This window comes from Channa argus, chromosome 21, assembly GCF_033026475.1.
Source record: "Channa argus isolate prfri chromosome 21, Channa argus male v1.0, whole genome shotgun sequence".
Lineage (NCBI taxonomy): Eukaryota > Metazoa > Chordata > Actinopteri > Anabantiformes > Channidae > Channa > Channa argus.
The window spans coordinates 13,629,079-13,648,298 of record NC_090217.1 but is presented as its reverse complement, the minus strand read 5'-3'; positions in this window follow the sequence as shown (position 1 = coordinate 13,648,298).

The window sequence follows — 19,220 nt, the reverse complement described above, 5'->3', positions numbered from 1 at the left end:
GTCTCTGGGCAAGACACTGAACCCCTAATAGCCCTTTCCCCTCCCCAGCTGTGCAGTGCTGGTCCAAGTGGTAGAAATTGGGGAGGGTTGCATCAGGAAGGGCATCCGGCGTGAAAACTGTGCCAAATCAACAAGCGGACAAAGATCCACTCTGGCGACCCTGAACTCACAGGATAAGCCGAAAGGACAAAAAAACAAAAACAAAAAAACTCAATTCCAAATGTGTCACCTTTCTTTAGCCTCTTTCACACATGCATTGGAATATAACGTGAGCCTATGGGCGTGTTGATGATCGTTTTTTTCATTCATCTTTCTTTTTTAAAATGCTGTTTCATTTGTTGAATTTATTAATTGTTGTGTTGATCAATTGTGTAATATTTTGGGCTGTGAAATCACCTTTCTTAACCATGACAGGACCAGGAGTATATGAGCTTTCAACATTAGGAGAAATTGGGGAGAAGGGCTCTTCTGTTGCAAAACCTTCCTGAGATCCTACATCACCCTTACATGCTCAGTAGTAGTAGCAGCAAATAGGTGCTCTCCACGTCTTTTTGATTACATTTGCATTAAAGCAGTCATGTGTAAGGTTTGGGAGTAAACTGCAGATTTCATCACCCTTTAAAAAAAAAAAATCTTCTTCGTCTGGATGTCTGATTGCAGTCTATTGCCATGTTACCTTGCTTTCCACGTAGACTTGCATGTCTTTGTGTTTACGCTGTGCATTGCACACTCCTTGCATTGCTCTGTCTGCACAACATGTTGAGGCAAGACGAGTAAATGCTGATGCAAACAGATCCTTCCATAGCCCCGACTATGGGACCTCTTGGCACAGCTGAACGAAGCAACACTGATGCAACTTACAGTGTTGGCTGTGTGATGCCTCAGACACACACAAACACCCTTTCTGATAATGCGTTCGTCACATCTAATCCACCAATTCGTCTCCAAACCTTCCTCATTAGTGGCGACACAAATCCCATGATTGTCTCCTTATTTCCTTCTCTCCTGCTCTTTCCTTGATCTGTTTTTGCCCATTTGGGTTGCAAGGAGGCATTTGTCTTCCCAACAACTTGGGGTCTTAGGGGGATCGTGCACCAAGAACACATCAGGGGAGCTTTGTGCTCTGTACATGAGTTGATCATGGGTGACCAACATGAAAATTCAACATCTTTTTTTTTTTTTTGGATGCAGTGCTAAAAATAATAGGTAGAAGGGTTCAGACAAAGAGAAAAATAGGGAGATAGACCAACAAAAGAGGAAGTGTCATTTAAAGTTGATATGAGCAACAATGACCCCAAAAGGTAATCCCACCGCTAATCTAATAGGATTCAGCAAGGAGCCATAGATTAGTATAAAGCAATAAAAACATCAAAAGGAATAAAAGCAATACGAAATGAGTGACAAACATTTTCAGTAGAAAAAAAGGAAAAAGGGAAAGATTAGTCTTTGTGTCTTGTGTATGTCAGAAGGGGCAAATTAGAGAATAAAAGATAAGAGAAATCAAACTATCAGGTCCTCTGTGAGCAAAGAGCTCTTTCTTTTTTATGTTTCCCCTTTGCTATATTCAGCAAAGCACAAATGAAAAAAACAGCGAACCCGAGGGAGAACAGAATCATACAATTAATTAAACCAATTTGAAGCTACTAACAGGAACCTCTAGTGAGGAGTATAACCAACTCTGTGCTAATTGTTGATACCGGTTTGGTAAATGGTTTTACACAACGCGACGTGACAGCAGAAAGCTTCTTTGTGGATCCCACTAAACAGAATTCATTACACAAACAATAGGAAAGCAGCAATTAGCCAGATCCAGTAACATAACTGTGCGGCGTAAGTATGGTAATTTATTCAGCTGATGGGTTTCAAACTGCGAGGGGCTGAGTCGCAAAATGAGGGCGAGATGCCTGCAGGGGTTACTGCACTTAAGACACGGGAATGATATATTGCTCTCAAAGAACAAAAAAAATGTAATATTTGTATATTTTTGTATTTATAAACAGTTTATAATTTTTGGTTGTTTGTTGTTTTTTTTTTATTATTTTTGTTGGGATTGATAGCGTTTCTTTTTGCCAGTAATTATTAATTTCCAATAAAATATAGTTTTTCAACGTAACTTTTTAAACGTATACATAAATATTACATAAGCCTATTATTTATTCATTCATTCATGTATTTATTTATTTATTTATTTATTTATTTATTTATTAGGCATGTGTTCTTCATTTTGTAACAGTAAAATGTTTTCCACCTGGGATATTCTCTGAAAGTACAATTTTATATATGGTGGATAACGTTCATATGTACTCGTGCCATTTGGTTTTTTTCTTTGAACTCCCGATTTATCTGCAGTGTTTTCCCTTCCTGTGCTACTCATGCATAAATTAAAACTCTACCTGCAGGAATTTCTCAGCTTTAATACACATGAGAATTTATTTATACCAAACTAAAGCAATGTTTGTTTTTTATTTTTATGGTTTCAAGAACGTCATCATATTCTGCTGGTCATGAAATAAATTAAGAGCTAATACTGTGAAAATGGGAACCAGTATTTACTGTACCTAATAGGTGATTCTATGCAAAGCATGCAATACAACAAATACTGGGTTTGCCATCTGTGCTGCAATGTGTTGCAATATTTACATTTTAATAAATGACCCACGGTGTGCATGCTTTCACTCGGGGCCAATATGAGCCCAGTATATAATTTAATACAATGCCAATAAATATGTACTGTACAATAACCTTAGATCAGTGTAATGACAAGCATGGGGACTAGATCTCCCTTTTCAGATTGCAGCAAATCAGAGGATATTAGCATCCACATAATATTATGGTCTGAGAGCTGTGCCCCAGGTCCTATAAAACTATTAGTAAGGTATCATGCTGGTAAGGCCTGCACCCTTGGGAGTGTCAACATCTGCCAGTGTGAGCGTGTGTGTGTGTGTGTGTGTGTGTGTGTGTGTGTGTGTGTGTGCGCATTATGTGAGACAGAGAGACAAAGAGATAAACCATGTGACAGTAAGTGTGACAATGGGAGAAATATGGACATTAGATGCACATGTTGGTTTTACTGAAGAGCATGTCAACATCTATGTGTGACACACACACACGTGGAAACATATAGATGAAGCCACATGGTTTGAAGCCCATTAAGCTGCTCATCAGAAAGCCAGTCACAGATGGTGCTGCTCTTCTCACCACACTGGAAATAGACTTAAAAAGCTTCACACAGTGCCCTACAGCTATACTGTCCCTGTGTCACCATCCCCCCACACGCACTTGCCACGGCTAAGGCCTGGGTATGCATACATACAATCATGCAATCTGCATGTACCTCTACATAAAGAGAGGTGTAACGTTGTGCTTTGGTTTCTGTGTAGATGCAAATTTTTGTTGCAAAGCTTTTATATATGTGATTTAAAAAAACTCTAAAAATATTTTTGAAATAAATGTGTGGCATAAAAATTATCAAATGTAAAACGACTAACTAATACAAATATTTTCATGCTTTATTTTCAACAGCCAGGGACCTTAATATTCCCTCACATCCTCACATTCCTCACTCTTTGTATTGACATCCAGCTGATTTGAAACTGATTTTACAAAACATTGCAACAGTATGTTGTGTTTCTAATTGTTGTTTTTTTGTAAAGCTACAGTTTCTCTCATCTCAGCTGCTGAAGCTTGTAAATCCTTCAGAGGAGTCCTAGGTGTCTTGGTGGCCTCCCTCACTAGTGTCCTTCTCACACAGTCTCAGTCTTTGAGGACAGTCTGCTCTGATTTAAGCATGTGCCATATTGCTTCAGTTACTTAATGATGGATTTAACTGTACTCCAAGAGATATTCTGTGAAAATTTTCTAAACTAATCATAATTTAATTTTGTAAAAAAGCAAAAGGTGTAAATGTACAAGTGGGATAAATAGGCCCTGCTTTTATGGATGCTTCCCAGTAAAAATCATTTTATATCTGCTTGTAATTACAATTATACAGCTGTTAACTATAAAGTATTCATTAATTGCTTTATTTATTGTTGATTACATTTTATTCCTGCTGATTTTCACGAACCGACAACAGAACACATGACCATTTCAGACCACTTTGTTCTAAATCTTGCTTCATTTATCGCAATCCCAAGACTTCTCCCTATTTGGTATGCGAAGTGTCACGGTGGAAACACAACGCTACAATATCTGTGACAGAAGGGGGAGAAAAAAAAAGAAAAGAGCCGTAGAGGGTCTCTTTAGAGCTGTGCTCAGAAGGGAAAATGGGGCTAAACATCTTAACCTAGATTATTTCACGGGCAAACAACTTGCCCCCACACCACTGGCAGACTCTGGCAGGCTAGATTGGACATATGCTCCCATTTGTGTCAACGCCTGCTCTGTAAAGTTGATGTATCGTCTTAGGAAGTGTGCATGTATATATGTGTGTGTGTGTTTGAGTGCCTTCATGCTGGAGGTTGCAGTGGTGTACAGTTATGATGTATTTGTATAGAGGAGTATGTGTAGGCGACAGATGTTTCATGTCTGTGTTATACATCTCTCTTTTTATCTCCCTGTCTTCTCAGAATTGAAACATCTTTATTAAAGGCTGTGGGGAGAGGATAGATGGCTGATGTGCAATTGCCCGTTCTATCAGAAATGAAAATCCTCATCTGCTCCTGTTCTCCGTTTGAGTGCTCAGCAGTCATCTCAGCCTCATTTCATTACCCTGTGTCCCCTTCTCCTATCTCCTGTCACTTCTGTTTCCTCTTTTCCGTGATTGTCTTATTTCGTATATCCCTGGATTTTTCCTCGTCTCTTTCTCCTTTCATCTCTGTTGTATTTGCTTAGGTTCCCTTTCCTCTTTCCCTACTTTCTGTCCAGCAGTCTTGATTAATAAATGTAACTCTTTCTCTTTCCCGCACCTGTCTGTCTCAGATACAGCTTCTTGCTTTGTTTCCTCACCTCACCTGTGTGGATCTATAGGTGCAAATCATCAGCCTACATTTTTATTGCTTCAAGGTGCCTTAAATTACATGATGCATGTTACTTGTTTACATCATAAATGCTTTGTTTTTGTGTGCACATTTCCATCATAAGTGTGAGTGGAAATGTAGAATTAAAAAACTTAAAAGGGGCAGAGTGGAATGTTTTGTATCAATGTAAACTGTGTAGACTGTGGCGCAGGAATGTAGAGCGGTTGTCCACCAATCTCACAGTTGTTGGTTCAATACCCGGCTCCTCCGGTCACATGTCAAAGTGTCCTTGAGCAAGACACTGAACCCCAACTTAGTTGCTCCCGGTGAGTGTTGGCCAGCTGCATAGCAGCTCCCCCATCGGTGTATGAATGTGTGTGTGATTGTGAGTGTGAATGGGTAAATAAGAAGCAGTGTAAAGCACTTTGAGTGCCAATAGGTAGAAAAGCGCTATATAAGTGCAGACCATTTACCATTTAAAAAAAATTGTCTGACAAAGTGATAAATAGATAAATAACATGGAGCGAAAATGGTGGCTAGTTTCACAATTGTTCTTTACTCTTAATACTCAAAAATCTGAACTGTGCAAACTCTGCATATCGTTATAGGGTTAGGCACGAAAACATCAGGGTTAGGTTACATTGGGGTTAGGCATCAAATAAAGGTGGTTATGGTTAGTGAAAAAAGTCACGGTCTGCTTTAAACATCTGTATTTTCTTACCACCATGTTATCATGTCTCACATGAAGTGCAGTATATGACTGGTTGCCAAGCAGTAATTCGTATACTTTAGTCATTTTTACCTGCCAATAAAAACAACTTACTCTGTCATATTTCACAGAAGGACAGTCTAATACATGAATACAAAAATACCATTATGTTTTTTTTTATGTTTTATTGAATATTTTATTAATTAATGGTTGTTACATTTTGAAGTTTATCTAGCACCATCACCTGTTTATCTTATTGAATTACTACTTCTAATATGGTTGGACATCATCATTAATTCTTAGTTCTTTTGCTCAATGTTGTATAATGCTCTTAAAATATTGTATCCACTACATTTGGGTGGAAGCCAAGCTGCAACAAAAAGATGATGAATGACCAAGTAATCAATAAAAATCAAACACTGAGTTAATGCTGAAAAACATGATTTAACCATCAATAGGTCATCTTGTGTAGTTGATTATAGAGAATCCTTACAGTGAAGTTCAATCTATTAACAGTATTGCTTTGTTTCAAGTATCTGCCCTTATGAGCTCCCACTGGCTCAGAACGAATTTCTCCAAACCCATAAAAACACCTATCCAAGGGAACAAAAAGAGATTGCTCCCATACAGTATGTTATAGTAATCCAGCTGTCTCTGCGAGCTTACAGAAAATGGGAAACCTAATGAAATATGAAGTGCATGTATATGAGATTTCTGAGATTTACTTTCTTCCTACTGTGTGTTACATATAAGACCAACTGCAGCAGAGCCACTGTTTGACAGAGGATGAATACGTAATGACGAGATCACGGGGAGCAGTTTGATCCTTTCTTTAAATACTCCTGCACTGGACAAATGTGTAGATATTGATAATTAACCACAAATAGATGCAACCTATATGTAGATGCAATATTCTGTCTGTGGGAGTTAGTCAATTAATGCAAATATTACATTTAACAGGGTTTATTTTTATACTGAAACAAATCATGGTTGCAGCACAGGTCATACACCCCTCACCCCATCACTTTAGTAGGTGGGACAATGACAGGGCCAACATGTTGATTAGCACGTTTATTAATTCCCTTCTCAGTGAAGTGGGTTAGCATGCTAACATTTGCTAATCATTACCAAACACAAAAAGCTGAACCTGACGTTAATTTTACAGCTAAACCAACAAAGGATCATTGTGAACAGATGATGACGTACCATTCATAAATTTTAATTAAAATAAGTCAAAGTGCGACACAAAGTCTATCAATCCATTGGTATATATTATATAACCCTTTTATTTAAAGTGCTTTAACATGTTGCTTCTCATACACCCACACAGGTGACAGTGGCTGCCATGCAAGGTGCTCGCCCGACCTACAGTATCAAGGATTGACACTTTGACATGAAGCCAGAGGGGGACCAGAACTTGAACCCCTGACCCTGTGGTCCATAGGCCTTTACAATGTTATAACATCTGAGCTACAGCCGCCTTTTGTTTCATGCCATTCCTTCAAGTTGATGTGAAGTTATTTCAGTCTGACATGAAAGAGTTGGTCTGCTCAGTTGGAAAAAATACTACATTTACATCAGCTGAGGCCACTCTCTGGCTGCCACACTATGTGACATGATGCACTGTTTCAGACGTCCTCATAAAGCTCATTTACACTTTGTTTACTTTTAGTCAGCTGACTTCAGTTTGGTGACTGACTCTGAGATGCATTGACACATGAACATGTGTAATGGTCGTGTGACATCTGTGTTTATCTGCGGCTCTTTCTGTCTGTCTCCGTCTGCCACCCTCTGTTACTCCGCTCTCTCTGATGGATGACTCTTACTCATCATCTGCAGAGATCAATATACAGTCTGCGTCTCCCTCAGCTCCAGTGAATTAATGTCTGCTGGGAGTGCAGTGCTAGAGCCTTGGGATCAATTCCTCAGACCAAAAGAAGATGCTGAGAAAGCATCTGTGTTTTTGTCTATTTGCACATGTACTGTGCATGGATTTGTGTGTCTCTGTGTGAGATAATGTCAGTAAATACTGTATCTATGTTTTTTATTATAGTCAGAAACTTGTTGACAGGCAAATCAAAAGCCTTGAGTTCTTCTTGTAATGCCCACTTACCCTCGTCAGCGTCTTCCAGGCAGCAAAGGCGAGCTATTACCCTTCTGTTTTTCTGCCTTCTCTCTTTCAATTCTTTATGTTGGGTCTATCCAAAGTGCTGCTTTGGCACTTTGTGGGATTAATTAGTAAACAGAAAGTGCTAAGTGGAAAATCTTTGTGGCGACAGACACAGTTGGGTTACAATGATTGATGGAGAAGAGAAAATATGTGCGACAACACTCTGTGTTGCTCGTTAATGAACTTCAGAGAAGATGCTGGGACTGGTTCCTGGGAAAAGATTTAAGATTTTTTTTTTTTTTTTATATTCTGAAAACACACACGGGACCTGTGAACTGCTATAACCATAGAAGAGAGACTATTTTAGAAAAACCTCACTTATTATTAAACATTTACATTATTTACTCTTATTCTACATCAAAAACCTCAAAATCAGTTTGAGAAAAACAAATTGATCCCCACCTTTACATGATCTCTTTATATTGGCACCTGGCAGTGGATGTAATATATTAGGCAGCAAGTTCACATTTTGTCCCTTAAGTTGATGTGGACAATGTTCTCGTAGGAAACATGGAGACCTGCCATCCATATGGATGCTACTTTAAAACCTACAAATATTGTTGGTCACCAAAAGCGGCATTCCCTGATGGCAGTGACTTCTTTTAGCAGGGTAATGTACCCTGCTACACTGCAAAGGTATCAAGAATGGTTTGAGGAACACAACAACGAGATTGAGGTGTTGACTTGGCCTCCAATTTTTTCCAAATGTCAAGCGAATCGAGGATCTTTTGGATGTGCTGAAAAAACAAGTCTGATCCATGAAAGCCCCACCTTGCATTTTATAGGACTTTAAAAACTTCTGCTGTTGACGGCTTGATGATGAGAACCCACAGCATAACTTCAGAGCTCTAGTGAAGGCCATACCTCCATGGGTCACAGTTGTTTTGGCAACAAAGGGGAACCTACTAAATGTTAGACGAGTGATCATTGTGTTATGGCTGATTGAAAACAAAAGATGGTTTGTGTTTCATTGCACTAATTAGGTTTTACTTGAAGATTAAGTATGAGAGAGAGAACCAGGGATTAAAGCACCAACCTTTTGATTTGTGGACAACCTGTTGTGGGCCAAAGGCTTCGTTCTCAGTAAGTGGGAGCTAGTCTCTTTGGGTCCTGGAGGTCATGGTAAAATGTTCAAGTAAAGTCTGACCAAGTTATGCTGGGAAGATAATGGACATTCCAGGCTTCTGGCCCTTGACTAAGATGAGGTTTGAAGGGTCAAAGATGACAGGAATAAGTGTTCTAGTTAAGCGACCAAGCAGGAGTTGAAGGTTCCTTATCTCCAACGATTATGCAGGTCACTGTTTTAGAGGTTTGGTATGTGATGTGTTGCTAGAGAGCATTCATTGAGGGGGTATGAGGGAGGTAGTTTTACTGTGTCCTGTCGAAACAAAAACTGTAAGGCAAGTTTAAGAGGCAAAAGGCAGCTCACAGTCTTGGTTATGGTGAGTTTAATCAGTAAGAGGGAGAAACACACACAGCAGAACAGAACTACACTCAAGAGTCTGCCAATCAGATTGACAAGGTTTTACAGGTTCTGGTACCTTTTAACCACTCAGCTCAGCAGCTGAATTCACACATGGACAAAAGAATGACTCAAGGAACTAAACCTTACAGAACCTACATACGGAGTTCAAAGAATGCATTTGGTCACCACGAACAGGCATTTTGCATTCGTATGAAATTTCTCTCACATGTACAAAATATGACAGTCTCACACTTTCATCTAGGTCCAACATCATACTAAAAATTGTTTAAGTAATTAATTAAGTAATTTGTTTAGGACCATATATTAGTTCTGTTTATGCTGTGAAGCATCAAATGTTAGCATGGTAACACACTAAGTGATAACTCATAAAATCATAAAATAATAGATGATTTCATGTCTGAATCTTCCTGGGATGAAATGGATGAAAAATGGGACACAGGTTGTGCCTGAGACTTCTTCCTCCGTTGACACGTGTCCCAACATTAATTACAGAATCCAGGAAGGCCAGTCTGTTGTCATTGGTGTCTTCACTGGTGAATGTTAATGTTACTCAAACCTGGATGACTGAAAATCTTCACCAACATATTTCAGCCTGTACAGTTTTGGGCCCAGCATTTTAAGCATTAGAATAAAATAACAGAAACATGTTAATTAATATCATCAACTTTAACAACATAAGGACCATTTTAATGTTGCAGTAACAAACATTTATATTACACCTATTTTTGCCAATATTTGAATGGCAAAAAACACTTTATACTGTATGCATTCAATTTCTGAAACTTGCTTCAGTCTAATGTTGAGTACAAATACTATGAAAGACATCATATGTGATTCTAAATGGCCCGTAGGTGAGAGTGTGAATGGTTGTCTGTCTGTAATAGACTGGAGACCTGTACAGGGTGTAGCTTGCCACTCACCAAGATGGCTGAGATCGGCTCCAGCCCCCCATGACCCTGAACAGGATAAGCAGTTAAGATAATGGATGAATGGACGGACTTCATATGCAATATACTGGCTGTATTAATAATACATATAAAGTAGTGATATTTTTCCAGTTGCATTTGAAGCCAAAATAAGCTCACTAAAAATGTTTGGACTGTGGAGACCTCAGCCGTGTTGCCAAAGAGATACTTTAGATATGACTCATATAGGATCAAGAGGAAGGGTCTGTATTTTCCTAGCCTCCTCCTTTAGTGTTGGTTGTTCTGATTGAGAGGGAATATCCTTACACACACACACACACACACACACAAACACACACACACACATATTTGGACATGAGGTGGAAGTTTGTTTACATTTCCACTTTCCAAGTGTTTGTGCTCGGCTGCTCTCTGTTGCTTCCCGGTGATCAGGCAGCAAACGGAAATCTGTACTGAGCATGTCATCTGTGTTTACAGTCTGGCTCCTATAGGACAGACAAACAGAGGGGAACCAGGAAGCAAAGACACACACATTGCACTTCTTAAACATGCACACTACAGAAAACGATGTCATGCACACACGCACACACACACACACACATTTCTACTCTGACTGCTGCCTGGCAGTGTGTTCCAGCTACATGGGGTTTGTTTGTTGGGTTTCTGCTGCAGAAGAAATCAAGTTCAAATGCTGTCATGGCCTGGCTGTTTAGCTAACACACATGTTCAAACACACAAGCGTATGTAATTAACAACACACACACATGTATGTGCAAACATAGCTATTGTATGTTTAGGGAGCACAGATTGCTACTGAGCTTGTCTGGTTAAGGGGGCGGGGGAATTTTTGATAAATCATTCACTTAAATTAATAACCTACCTCTGAATGACACAATTTGTTCCCTCAAATCATTAGTGGGGCACTGGCAAACAAAATGACAGGTTATATGGCCAGTCATTACAGGTGAAGCATCCAGGTTAGATTTTTTTCTGGCCTTCATACACACCTATGGCATCGTCTCCATCAGGAGGTGAAGTTTGTGTTAGAGATAGAGTTAGGAACAAGGTCAGGTTCCTAACACTAACTCTCATGTGTAACTCTTCGTTTGATTCATCTGACGCAGTTTCATTACACACCTTGTATGTATAATGATAAAATAAAGCAATTTCTTATATTGACATCTATATTTGCGTGTGTGTGTGTGCATGTGTGTGTGTCTTGGTCAAGTTTACTATGTGTTGACTTACTGTTACTGTTTTCATACGCGTGTGTTATTGAGCTTGGTGTGTCAGTGACACCACGGTGATGTCCCAGTTAGGAGCTCCTGCCCTTTATTGCCTCCCACTGTTAACGCTTGGGTGACCCTTGTCTTATTTCCTCTGTCTGTCCATCCACACACACCTTTTCCCCCCTTCTGTTCCCCTTTTTTACCGTCTTCTCTCTCGTTTGAAGTTTTTCACAAATCTTGGCAGCCTTTTCTGGCTTCTTTTGCGTCACCATTACCCTCTTATCTTATGCCGCCTACTTGATTTCATAAGCATCTACACATCCGAACTTTACCTTTCTCCTCATTCATCTCCACACACAAAAGACAGAAGAAATAGAAGACAGAAGACAAACAGATCTGGACTGACAGCGAGGCAGATCAAAATTGCAGGCAGGCACAAATATTTTTTGCTGTAAATGTTTATTCAGGCGCTGGCTAGCGTTGATGGAGTGACCTCATAAGGAACACACATATAAACACACATACACACACACACACAGGCACATTTACACACAGTTTGACAAGAATCACCTAGTTCCCTATGCTAAAGTGGTATTACAGAGATTTTCATCAATGTAAACATGTCCATGTAATCCCATTAAATAAAATATGTTACATGACAAGGCTTGAATAATGTCCACACAAACACACACACAAACGAATGCACATCACACGCATATGCAACAGCTTGTTTCCAACAACACATGGGTCCAGAGCAGTCACGGGTCATTGTTATGAAGACACAGGCTGTAGTGAACTCAGTGAACCAGAAAAACAATTGGTTCAGACTTCCTGCTGGCTTCCTCTGTAGTGGGACAGCCCCCGAACAACATCACTTTCTCCATTGCTTTCACACACACACACACACACACACACGGTGAATCCAGGATGACATGAGTGTCTTCCCGCCATCCTGTTTTCTAGCCAAAGTTTATTTTAGTCATGTGCAGGGTTTGCACTGTACAGGAAGGGGGTAGCCTCTTTGCCTGTGCCTGTGGTAGGGGGCGGTTGACGATGAAATTCAAAAGAAAATTCCGGTCTGTCTCACTATAAGCAAGTCCATATTTGGGACGAGGGCTGCATGTGGCTCAGTGTAAAAACACGCACATATCAACAACTCACTTTCCTCCACCACAGGTCCTTCTACCTACATTGACTTGGAAGGTGACAAGTCATTAAGATAACTAACATAAGCCACTACTTGCGTTTTAGACACAGGTCATAAATAGTATTCTACCCCTCTGGACGTTTGGTCAATTTTCATCAGACTTTAGAACCTTTCTTCCTTTTTGTTCTTCATGGTGTAGTTTTGGACTATGATTCAGTTTCCCTAGTAACTAGACCTTCCAGGTACAGGTGAATTTATACTACAGTTGTTGAAACACACTCACTGCACTCAGGTGATTCAGTTCAATTCAACCTTATTTATTTAGCGTGAATTTGCAACAAAGTCATCTCAATGAACTTTACATAATAAAGTTAAGACTATACAGATATGTAGAGAAAACCCAACAAATCGCCCTTGAGCAAGGCCGTAGGAAACAGAAGAGAGTAAAATGTCCCTTTAACAGAAGAAAGCTCCAGCACAACCAGGTTAAGGGTGGGCGGCTATCTGCCTTGACCGGTTGGAGCAAGTGGAAAGTGGAGCGGCAGTGGTGCGGGTGAATGGGTATCTGTGTGTCTATGTGTTGGCCTGAGATACACCGTCATGGGTGTACCCCACTTCTCGCCAAGTGGCATCTGGGATAGGCTCCAACCCCCCCACGACCCTGAACAGGACAAGCAGGTACTGATAATGGATGAAAGGGTGGAAAAGTCAGGACCTACATAACATGATAAATGGATACTCCTTTTGCACTTCAGCCCTGTGGTGATCACATATGCTACTAACACTAGAGAATCTGTTCATCTTAAAACACCCATTACTACAACTACTTATAGCTATTTGTACTATTAGTATGATGAATAATAAATCAACAGCACCACAGACATTACTAAAATCAAGCTGTTTCCTTTGCCAGAGGGCTGTTTTTGTGTTTACATAGAGTGAATTAAAAATGACTAACACACACACAAAAGCCTTCTGTCTTTTAACATGACTCAGCATTCAGTCAGTGTTGAGAATGATTCATTCACAGAGCACCATAGATTGTGTTTGTTTGATGCCCTTTCTGCTGCGTCTCACTGAGTCACTGCGCTTAATTAGCAGGGAGAACTCTGAAAAGACTTAGGATTTGTATGTAACAAATATCATCTTGCTTGGCTACTTGTTCCCAAACTGAGTTTCCCCGTGTAAAAGGCACTCCTTTTTTTAATTTCGCAATGGAACACAAGTCACACAAGCCAAGAGACATTTTTGGTCTAGGAGAGCCAAAGGCAAAAATTTTGAAAAAGAAAGAATGAGATGTCAGAGAAAGCTGTTTCTAGTGGGATGGATTCTTCAATGCATTAATATAAGCATCTTCATCACATCATGTTTGCAGTGTATTCATTTAAAATATACTAAAATGCTCTTATTCCCAAGACCTGAAAAAGTGCTGCTTTGCTCAGCATCATGTTTTTGTGCTTGACCCTAATCCATGTTGTCTCTCAATGTAACTATACTTGAAGTTTTTTCTCTAACCCTAATGCAATGTGTCTGCATATATCAAGTCGTCCCTGTGGCGCCAATGGTGGTGGTCCAACATAGTGACGCCAAAGAGTAGCTGACACACAATTACTACAGTACTTGCTCATTTATGTATTCATGTAGTTCAAGAACATACAGTAGAAATATTCAGATTTTAGTTTATGTCAACATGAGATAAAGCTGCAGTATCCCTTTGTCCCTGTTCTCCGCCTTACTCTTTATTAAGGACTGATTTCATTTCATTTTCTCTAGTCTGTTTTTTTCTGGTGTGACTTTAATTAAAACTTCTTAAAAGATCACACAGCCTCACCCGGAAACCATACACATAAAGATGAAAAACATGCATTATATATCAAGGGCTTTCAGCTCATCCAAACAGTGGTCGCCACAGTGAAACATGTTCCACACATTGATTTGGAGTTTTTAATGGAAAAATAATAAATAAATGCCTTTAACCTGGTGGGGTAGGATTCAAACATGTGGCCTTCTGCATCCCAACTCAATGCTCTACCCATGAGCCACCAGGCCCCCCTCGAAAACACGATTGATAACTTGTGATTTTAAAGGGAGAGTCCAATATTTTTGGAAACATTAATATTGCAGCGTTGTTTAGGATGTTTACACATGTTCAAATATAAGAAAATTCACTTTTTTTTGTCCTTTAATTGTCACTTGTGTTTAATCTATGCAAATGTAACTGTAAAGCAGCATGGTTCTGTGTGGCACAGACTTATCATCTTATACAAAAAGAAGCTGTTATTAATGCGCTTTTTAAAGATTGTTGTCAAGGACATGAGAGACATCGACATGTCTTAGAAAGTACATTCTTTAAGGTCCGAGTATTGTTTTTTTTATTACTTGTTTTCATTGCACAGAAAACTTTCCAGGTTACACCCAGATACGGCGTCCATCATCCTCTGACAATGATTTGGACCATAAATAGATGAAGTGCAGTACAGCCCCCCAGACAGGATATGACACAGAGGGAGGTTATAGTAAGTTGAAGCCCTTAAAATGCATCTATTTCCACTTATAAAATCATTTTATCTGGACAGAAAGAAAAGATGTCTTTCATGTACATTACTATTTTCCATTTACCGAACAACAGGGTAACAACTAAAAATGTGATTATACTTCTATGGTACTTCATGTACGTGCATAAAAAGTATGTGTATAAGTGTTTGTGTACATTTAGCCTCCACATCATACTGTAAGAGCTGCTGTTAACATACAGATTCCATTGGATTTTCTAGAGCACTCACCATTGTTTTCCTGAAGGGAGAGGGTCCGAAGGCCACTGAGGTCAGCTAAAAGTTCAATACCCACCCGCCCACTCCCACAAACACACACACGTGCACTTCAAGCTTGTTCGCTTTGTGTCAATGTTCACTTTGTGATGCATTTACCATCCTGTTTTCCACATCTTGATGAGTTTCAACACCCTGGTGTACAAATATACACAAACACAGACGTTAAAATCCAGGAACATGGTGTGGAGGAAACATACAGTACTAATGAATGTCAATATTTCCTAGTGTTGCCAGCTCCAGAATTTTTATGGTTATGCAATAGAAAAAAAATGTATCAACAAAAAACTGCCCTCTGTTTCACAATCTCTGTTCGATAATCAAATCATCATATGTGAGAGAGAGAGAGAGAGAGAGAGAGAGAGAGAGAGAGAGAGAGAGAGAGAGAGAGAGAGAGAGAGAGAGAGATAGATATATATCTATATATCTATAGATATATATATAGAGAGAGAGATATAGATATATATATCTATATATATATAGATATATATATACACACACCACCTGTGCACTCAATATAAATATATATAAATATTTAAAATGTTAATGTGAATGTAAAGTTTACGTCACGGTGTAACTAAGGGATGAGGGCAGCATTTTGGGAGATTCCCCTGCCTTTTTGTGATGTTTATACCTGTACGCTCTATATAAATAAATGTATATATTTATTTTTTAAAAATTTAGCACTGGCCAAATTATGTTAGTTATGAAAGAAAAGGATGTAACGTGTGTTGGGTGATATCAGGAAGCTTACAGTACAGCTTACCATACTGAATGATATATTCCAATCAAATGTACATATTCAGTGCACCATGTCTCATACGTCTTTGGTTTTCACCTATCAGTTGTACTCATGAGAAGTTGAAGGACAGCATCTACAAACTGTTCACTGACTTACAAATACTGCAATCACGGGGCTCTGAGAGAACAACTTGTGATTAATGAAACGCCAGAACTTATTTTAGAACTAACACGAGTTAAAGAAGGACCTAAGGACCTTGCACATTTAGCTTACTAATAAAATAGGTCTGACTGTCTGAATAATTGCAGCACAGCAAAAATAGCTGCTGCTTTTGTTGAAGCATCCTTGTGTGAGACACTGAATCTGTACCTGGAAAGACTGTAAATAGCTGTAGCTCAGAGCAACAGCTGAATACTCTGGAGATGTCATATAAATCTACTAAAAACATGAAGGTAATTGACTTTGGGTTTAGGTGGTGTTTGCCTGACAGTAAAGTAATATTGTATTGATTTGTCCCAAAGTCAGTTTTAACCCACAGTAATGCCTGGCAGAGATGGTGCAGCTTTACTGGAATACACTTGTTGTGTAACTATTTGGCCTTTCCACTATTGATGTACCCTGGGATGAAGTAGAGATTTTCCTCAGCAAGTAAACATTTGGGCTAAAGGTGGGAGGTCAGTAGTTTGAACTGATAAGAGTCTTATGAGAAGACTGAGACAAAGTTAAATGTCATTTCTTTGACTTAGTTCAGGGAATCCACTCCTGTGATAACATTTCTGTCATGACCTGAGCTGAAAAATCATTCACATGAATCCATATCTTTACTAAGCACTGCATAGATGCAGTGTTGTGCTGCTCACACACCTCTGTTACTGCTGTTGGTTAGCATTTATCAGATGTGGTTCAGACACACCATGAAAAGTCCCACTGGGTCACTATAGCAACTAGAACCAAAATAAAGCAGCCGTCGAGACAGCAGCAGCAGCTTTAGCTGGTGCGCACACACACACAGACACACACACACACACTTACACAAACACGCAACCCCCTCTGGCCTTGGCACCTAGGAACCGTCACAAAATGAGCTCTATATTAGACCGCAGAGGGAGAAAGGAAAAGCGCCACAGATGAGGGGAACAGCGTGTCCTGGAATAATCCCAGTCAGGTCTGTTCGATGTTCCCAAGACTAGAAAGAACCCAGATTCTATCTTAGTTCTCCCACTCGCCCCCACATACACACACACATATATAGATATATAGATATATACACTACACCATTTTTTCTTAGTTTTGATGTGTGTGTGTGTGTGTGTTGTCCATGCCAAAGGGTAGACAGGCCGCCTGTTCATAGCGACGCACTGGGCCTTCGATAAAATGTTCCAGTAGCTCCGAGTAGCTCCGCAGGGCCAAGCTGGCACTGCAGAGCCTGCAAAAACAGCCAAACTACCACTGTGAGCAATGGCCAAAGAACAATGGTAACATCAGGTTGGGCATGTTTCTCTTCAAACGAATCATTTGGAAAATGTCGTTTTGCTCTGCTTTCTTAAGGCATTGATCCTCTCACATGCCTTTGTCATGTGAGAAAAAGCTTATTGTCCAAAAGGTTTAAAGTATTCCTGTAAGAACAAAATAACAAACAAAGTACTTGTTCTATTTTCCCTATAGTGCAGAGTTTCAAGAACCCTTTTATAAAGGATGTACTCAACTCTGAATAAACTAGAGAACTGAATGTACCATCCCATCCTTCAGTATTTCTGAATTATTTGGCAAATATAATGAATGTACAGAATGTTGTAGCCTTTCTAAAATACTTCCCGAACAGTTGAACAACAGGGTGTCACAGCTAGTCTGCAGGAGTCTGCAAGACATTTAATAGAATCTAGACTATACATATCATCCCACATGTATACATTACATTCGTCACTGTATATTCATTCATTATAATGTAAACATTACTGTCCCGGCTGTGGAAAGAGATGGTAAGAGTCCAGCAGTGCTCCGAACAGCGAACCGCAAGGCAGTCACACTGAGTCATTTTGCATCTACATTTCAAGCAGACGCTGTGATTCAGATTCGCCAGGCTGAGGGAACCAAGGGTCCCTGCTGTGTCAGATACATCGCTTTCGCCTGTAGCAGCATCTGATGTTCCACATGGTATAAAATTCACAGACTTTTTATAAACCACACGATTTCAAGAGGACAGGCCACACCTGGTGGTTTTTTATGAATCAAGGCATGTGACTTGGGTTGAGCAGCACACTGCCGGTGGTAGCAACATGGTTTGTGGCTTGACACAAGTCAGCTGGTTGTGGTTGGTTAGCTTGCCAATGGCTGTTGATGCTGGAGGAAAGATTAACATGTTGTAGAGGATTGTGTTAAACTGTGTGGATGATATTAAAGAGGAGGGGCCGTTCTGCCCCATGTCGTGGGCCATAGACGATGAAAAATTTATGGAATGAACAACCACGTGATGACTCTGTACCTGCAGTCTCACAATTGCATACAAATTCATACCTAAGGTTTGCCAAAAAGTGGCCAATAATAATTATGGGATAACTGAGTGGGTCTGACTCTCTAATGAGTTTGCCTTATAAGCCAGTTGGACCAGCCACTGTAGCTTAACCTGAGCAAATACAATGCATATTTAAGTGTGCTCTTTCCTTAGAGAGTGGTCATTTTCTGATATACTGTGGGTGGTAAGCACTAGTAGGACTGAAGTTAGATTAGCAGGGATAACAGGACTACTGAGCAGATCGGAGCATTCAGATGAAAGTGCCACTCAATCTAGTGCGGTCAACCATAGCAGCTTAGGCTAAGCAGATAAAATGTGGACATGAGGTGAACTCCACTACTACTACTTTGTGAGCCACAAGGTCTTTAAGATAACATGGGTTAGTGTTATCTGTCATGGGGCCCAGCAGATTTATTATAGCTTGGCCTGATACCCACCACTATTGATTGGCCATCATTTAGTAACTGATATGAGAAATTGTTTTGAGTTTTTTTTTTTTTTACATGTTTAGAC